At 39.0% G+C, this 6,170-nt stretch overlaps 1 pseudogene; it reads right to left on the reverse strand.

Annotated features, from left to right (window-relative positions):
- Nucleotides 1-4,086: 4,086 nt before the first annotated feature.
- Nucleotides 4,087-4,580, reverse strand: LOC123596745 (annotated as a pseudogene).
- Nucleotides 4,581-6,170: the final 1,590 nt, after the last annotated feature.

Consider the following 6,170-nt stretch of genomic DNA (forward strand, 5'->3'; position numbering starts at 1 on the left):
TTTCCTATACAAGACTGTAGGGAGACATTTTGACCTTTTGGGCAGTAAACAGCAAATAGCAGGTGTTTCTGTAGTATTGACTTTGAGATCTGCTTGGTTTTTTTCTTATTGCTTTGTTTTAATTTCTACCCAAGTCCCAATGTTCTCTAGAATACAAACTGTGCCCTGCAATCCTATTTACAACCTTTGCTTAAATATGCACGAGGCTTTTTTCTCTTGGTAAGTTTTCTCGGCCATTTGTTTTGCTTAGAATGATGGTAGATAGAGCACAAACCCTCCTATCCTCCTCTACCATGATGATGCCCCTGCTAAACCTAGCTTTTCATGAAAATCCCTCTTTGAACCCTTTGTTAACGTTGTGAGGTGACTAGTCCTTTACCTGTTTGAACCCAGTTATCCTGGTTCCTATCCTGTATTAGATGTCAACAGAAAGGCACTGTGAAGATTTTTAAGGGCTGCTTTTGGGAGCCCAGGAACCTTTGGACCCCCTCCCTAAAGTGACAGTATGAATGTGAGAGCTTCATCAGAAGTGCATTAAAAGTAGAAAAATAGCCAATCCTGAATGCTCCATGCTATGTTACCCCAAATTTTGCGGTCATGAATTACATTTACTCTTTTACACTTCCAAACAACCATCAAGTTTCATTCAACCAAAATTAACATATGCTAATCTAAGAACTACTTGATATATTGGATTTTCTTAGATATATTACCACACCATGCTTCTTGGCATGATTTTTACTAAGCCTTACACATTTTTTTGTCAGTTCTAAAAACTATGGATTGTTTTTTCCTCCCTTGTGCATATCTGACTCTACCTTAAAGTTAAAAATCATTAAAGAAACAGAAAAGCATTTCACCTCTTTTTTTTTTAACGTTTGTTTATTTTTGAGACAGAGAGAGACAGAGTATGAATGGGGGAGGGTCAGAGAGAGGGAGACACAGAATCCGAAACAGGCTCCAGGCTCTGAGCTGTCAGCACAGAGCCCGACGTGGGGCTCAAACTCACGGACCACGAGATCATGACCTGAGCCGAAGTCGGCCGCTTAACTGACTGAGCCACCCAGGAGCCCTGCATTTCACCTCTTGAATGTGCAATATATACACAGTTCAAGTTCTACCCATTTTGCAAGTGAGCAAGATTCCAGCCATCAATCAACCTGCAGTAACTTTTATTTAATTATATTTTAAAGGCATATGAGGTAATAGTAGGAGCTGAAAAAAAGCTTAAATAACCACATCACAGTTAACTAATAGTGCTAAAGATTTCCCCAGAATTTGCTTCTAAGTCCTCACGAAGAATGACTTGTTCTTTTGTAGATTTTCCTCTTTGGCTGTTCCTCAGCCATTCCTGTGAAATTGTTTTATAATGAAATGTTTCCCCCTTTCTTTCTTTATATTCTTTTTTATATAATCATGAAAGTAATACATGTTTATTAATGGAAGAAAAAATGTGTTTTTATTCATTTATTTATATTTATTTATTTATTTATTTATTTATTTATTTATTTATTTATTTTAATGTTTATTTATTTTTGAGAGAGAAAGAAAGAGAGGCAGAGAGCAAACAGGAGAGGGGAAGAGAGAGATGGTGACACAGAATCTGAAGCAGGCTCCGAGCAAGACAGACAGCTTGACTGTCAGCACAGAGCCCAACACGGGGCTTGAAACCATGAACCATGAGATCATGACCTGAGCCGAAGTCAGATGCTTAACCAACTGAGCCACCCAGGAGTCCGCCAAAAAATCTGTTTTTAAAAAAAGACTTAAAACCTCCATTGTAATGTACTATTCAGAGATAAGCATTAACATTTGGTTGCATTTCCTTTTCTTCTAAGTGTGTGTGTGTGTGTGTGTGTGTGTGTGTGTGTGTGTGTGTTTACACATATATACACACAAATGTATGAACAAAATAGGAACATACAATATGCATATACATTTTGGTGTTCTGCTTTTTCTCTTAAAATCTGTTATTAGCATTTGTTTCTCCACCCCCATGTCTTCTGTTCTCAGGTTCATTCCCCCAGTTCCCGATCTCATTTCCTACCAGCCTCCCCAGTCTTGTTTTCTTAGTCCTCACCTTGCTACCCACCTTAATCTTTTCTCAGTGCTGCAGCCAAAGGCATTTCTCTCCTGTGGTACTAATCATATCACTCCCCTATTTTATTTTATTTTATTTTATTATTTTTTAAATGGTTATTTATTTATTGAGAGAGAGAAGGAGAGAAGGAGAAAGCATGAGCTGGGGAGGGGCAGAGAGAGAGAGACAGAGAGAACCCCAAGTAGGCTCTGTACTGTCAGCACAGAGCCCAATATGGGTCTCCATCTCACAAACATGAGATCGAGACCTGAGCCAAAACTAAGAGTTAGACACTTAACTGACTGAGCCACCCAGGTGCTCCTCCCCTATTTTAAAGCCTTTAACATGTTGCCTCTTTGCTCACAGGGTAAACCCGAGTTCCCTTTAGTTTCCTGCATGACCTTCAGCTCCTCTCTCAGGCCTATCTTTCAGTCACAGCCTGTTGCTTTCTCCTTCCATATATTCTGTCCAGTTGCAGTGTTTCTCAACGTATGACCCACAAGCCACGTGTTTTAGTCTTATAGAGTGACATTTGAACAATGAGGAGTCTAGGGTCACACTCTAGGTGACCTGAATCAGAAATTCTAGATGTCACTCTATTTTTAATAAGTTCTTCAAGTAATTTTTGAATACCCTCCAACATGGAAACTTCTTTTCTAAGACTCCCTAATAAAAAAATTAAAATCAATTGTTTAAAGGCATTTCTCATCCATTCTGCACCTCGTTTGGTCCTCATTGCATGGCTCGGAAGTCAGTTTTATTATCATTCTACTCATTCCACAGATGAGGAAACATACAGATGAATCAAAGACATTAAGAGATTTGTCCAATCCACACAATCAGTAAGGTTTGGGGATAACATTTCAAGTCTGCTCTTTCCAAATCCAAATTCTAGCAGCTTTCCATTATATATTACCAGCTTCCCACTTTGGCCTGTAAAGAGAGAGACTTTGTTCTATGTGCCTTTAGTCAATGCACTCACCCTTCAAGACTGTGGTATACATTGCAGGTGTTCTCACCATAGTCCTGAACACCATCTTTCCAGTATATGTGGTTGGTCAGACTTCTACTGCAAGCACCTAAGATTCTCTGTTTAACATCTTTCTCTTGATCTGAGCAAGAGGCAGACTTAAATGTCAGGGAGTCAGCGCCCCCAGGAGCCAATGGCATATGGGAGCTACAGCTAAATACTCTAGCCTTATCACCTGGGGCGGGGTGAGGCAAATTTGAGATGTGTTCTACAGAGAGCCCCAGAGATGTTCAAGTGACACACTGCTTCACAAAGCTTCCTTTTATCCCCTCCCTTCCCTCTCCCATCTCACGTTCTCATTCTCCCCTGTTATTTTCTGGGGATCCCCTGACAAGTAAACTACTTGAACTCACATCTTGTCTCAGGGTCTGCTTCAGGAACCCAACTTAAGACAAAGCCCCTGATTAAACATGGATTTTGAATTTCAAGTGACAGAAACACAAATCACACAGTGAAAACAACAGAAACTAATGCACACAAAGTTGAGAAGTCCAGGTACAGACCTGGCTTCTGATGCAGTCAGCTGCACACGTGCAAAGGATGTTAGCCTTTCTGTGGCTCTCTCTCTGGTTCTTCACCTCTCTCCTTGCCCTGACATCTCTCTGGTTTGTTTTTCTTCACGTGGTTTTATTCTCAGGAAGTATTCCATGTTGAAATATGTTGGAACCTGAAGCAAAAGGAAAAGTGTGTCCCCCCCATTTATCCATATTTTTATACATTTTAATGTCTTTTTTTCCTAGAATCAGATTTTTAGTTTTGTCTTTTATTATCCTTATTTAGTTTTTACTTCATAATCACAAACTTAACTCTGCAATCCAGCTAGATTTGGAGGGGACTTAGGAAAATATGGAACCCATAGAACTGCAGCAAGAGCACAGAGATTATAAGATAGTTCAAGCAGATGGGGGTGAAAGGGTGCTCTCCTGAGCTACAGAAGGAATAATCTGCCAGTTAAGTTAAACACAAGTCAAATTTATTAGATCTGTGCATAGTAAGCAACGGCAATCTTCTTGCTGGTCTTGCAATTCCTGGACATAAATTGCTCCATGGCTTCCATAATATTCATGCTCTCTTTGACCTTGCAAAAGACCACATGATTGCTATCCAACCACTCAGTCTCAGAAGTGCAGAGGAAAAACTGGAAACCATTTATGTTAGGTCCAGCATTTGCCATGAACAAGATGCTAGGACCCGTGTGCTTTAAGATGAAATTTTCATCATCCAGTTTCTCCCTGTAAATGGACTTACCGCTAGTGCCATTATGGCATGTGAAGTCACTACCCTGGCACATAAATCTTGAATAATCCTGTGAAAGTAGGAAACTTTATAACCAAATCCTTTCTTCCCAGTGCTCAGAGCACAAAAGTTCTCTGCACTCTTTGGATCTTTGTCTGCAAACCGCTTGAAGGAGATGTGGCCCAAGGGCTTGCAGTTCCTGGTGATGTCAAAGAACACGGTGGAGTTGACCATGTCTGGGTGGCATGGGTGGCTCTGAGATGGTGGCGTCTGCACGCTCCAGAAGTAGATTTTGAAAATATTATTGATGAGCCTGCTTCAATTAAAGTTAGATTATAATAAATTATTTTAGTGTAAATAAAATATTTATACTTAAAACAATATATAAAATTTTATTACACATACTTTTAAATTTTTCAATACTTTTTCAACTACTTTAATATTCTGGGAAAAAACTAGCTGTTAAAAAATAGATAAAAACATGGATATAGGGGGCACATTTTTCCTTTTACCTCAAGCTCCAATAGAACTCAATATGACATTGTCTTCATTTAAGTTTTTTTTTTTTTTTTAATTTACATCTAAATTAGTTAGCATATAGTGCAACAATGATTTCAGGAGTAGATTCCTTAGTGTCCCTTACCTATTTAGCCCATCCCTCCTCCCACAAGCCCTTTAGTAACCCTCAGTTTGTTCTCCATATGTATGAGTCTCTTCTGTTTTGTCCCCCTCCCTGTTTTTATATTACTTTTGTTTCCCTTCCCTTATGTTCATCTGTTTTGTCTCTTCAAGTCCTCATATGAGTGAAGTCATATGATATTTGTTTTTCTCTGACTGACTAATTTCGCTTAGCATAATACCCTCCAGTTCCATCCACGTAGTTGCAAATGGCAAGATTTCATTCTTTTTGATTGCCGAGTAATACTCCATTGTATATATATACCACATCTTCTTTATCCATTCATCCATCGATGGACATTTGGGCTCTTTCCATACTTTGGCTATTGTGGATAGTGCTGCTATCAACATGGGGGTGCATGTGTCCCTTCGAAACAGCATACCTGTATCCCGTGGGTAAATGCCTAGTAGTGCAATTGCTAGGTCATAAGGTAATTCTATTTTTAGTTTTTTGAGGAACCTCCATACTGTTTTCCAGAGTGGCTCCACCAGCTTGCATTCCCATCCATTTAAATTTTTGATATTTTGTTTGTCATAGGCTATTTTATTTTATTTACTTATTCAAAAATATTTATTTATTTTTTGGAGAGTGTAAGCAAGGGAGGGGCAGAGAGAGAAGGACAGAGGATCAGAAGTGGGCTTTGTGCTGACAGACTGACAGCAGTGAGCCTGATGTGGGGCTCAAACTCATGAACCATGAGATCATGACCTGAGCTGAAGGCTGACACTCAACCGACTGAGCCACCCAGGTGCCCCTGCCATAGATTATTTTAATTAATTTTTATTTTTAAAATATAAACTTAAATATTGTTTATCTCTATTTCTGAGTCTTTTTGGTATGTCCTCAAATTTTGCAAACTGGTATAGCCACCGTGGAAAACAGTATGGAGATTGCTCAAAAAGTTAACAACAGGACTGTTCTACCATCCAGAGAATCACACTACTGTTTATTTACCCCCAAAATACAAAAATGCTAATTCAAAGGGATACATGCACCTCTATGTTTATAGCTGCATTATTTACAATAGCCAAATTATGGAAGTAGCCTAAGTGTCCATTGATAGATGAATGGGTAAAGAAGATATATAAAAAAGAAGGACATCTTGCTATTTGCAACAACATGGATAGAGTTAAGAGAGTATTATG

Source organism: Leopardus geoffroyi, chromosome C1 (assembly GCF_018350155.1).
Source record: "Leopardus geoffroyi isolate Oge1 chromosome C1, O.geoffroyi_Oge1_pat1.0, whole genome shotgun sequence".
Lineage (NCBI taxonomy): Eukaryota > Metazoa > Chordata > Mammalia > Carnivora > Felidae > Leopardus > Leopardus geoffroyi.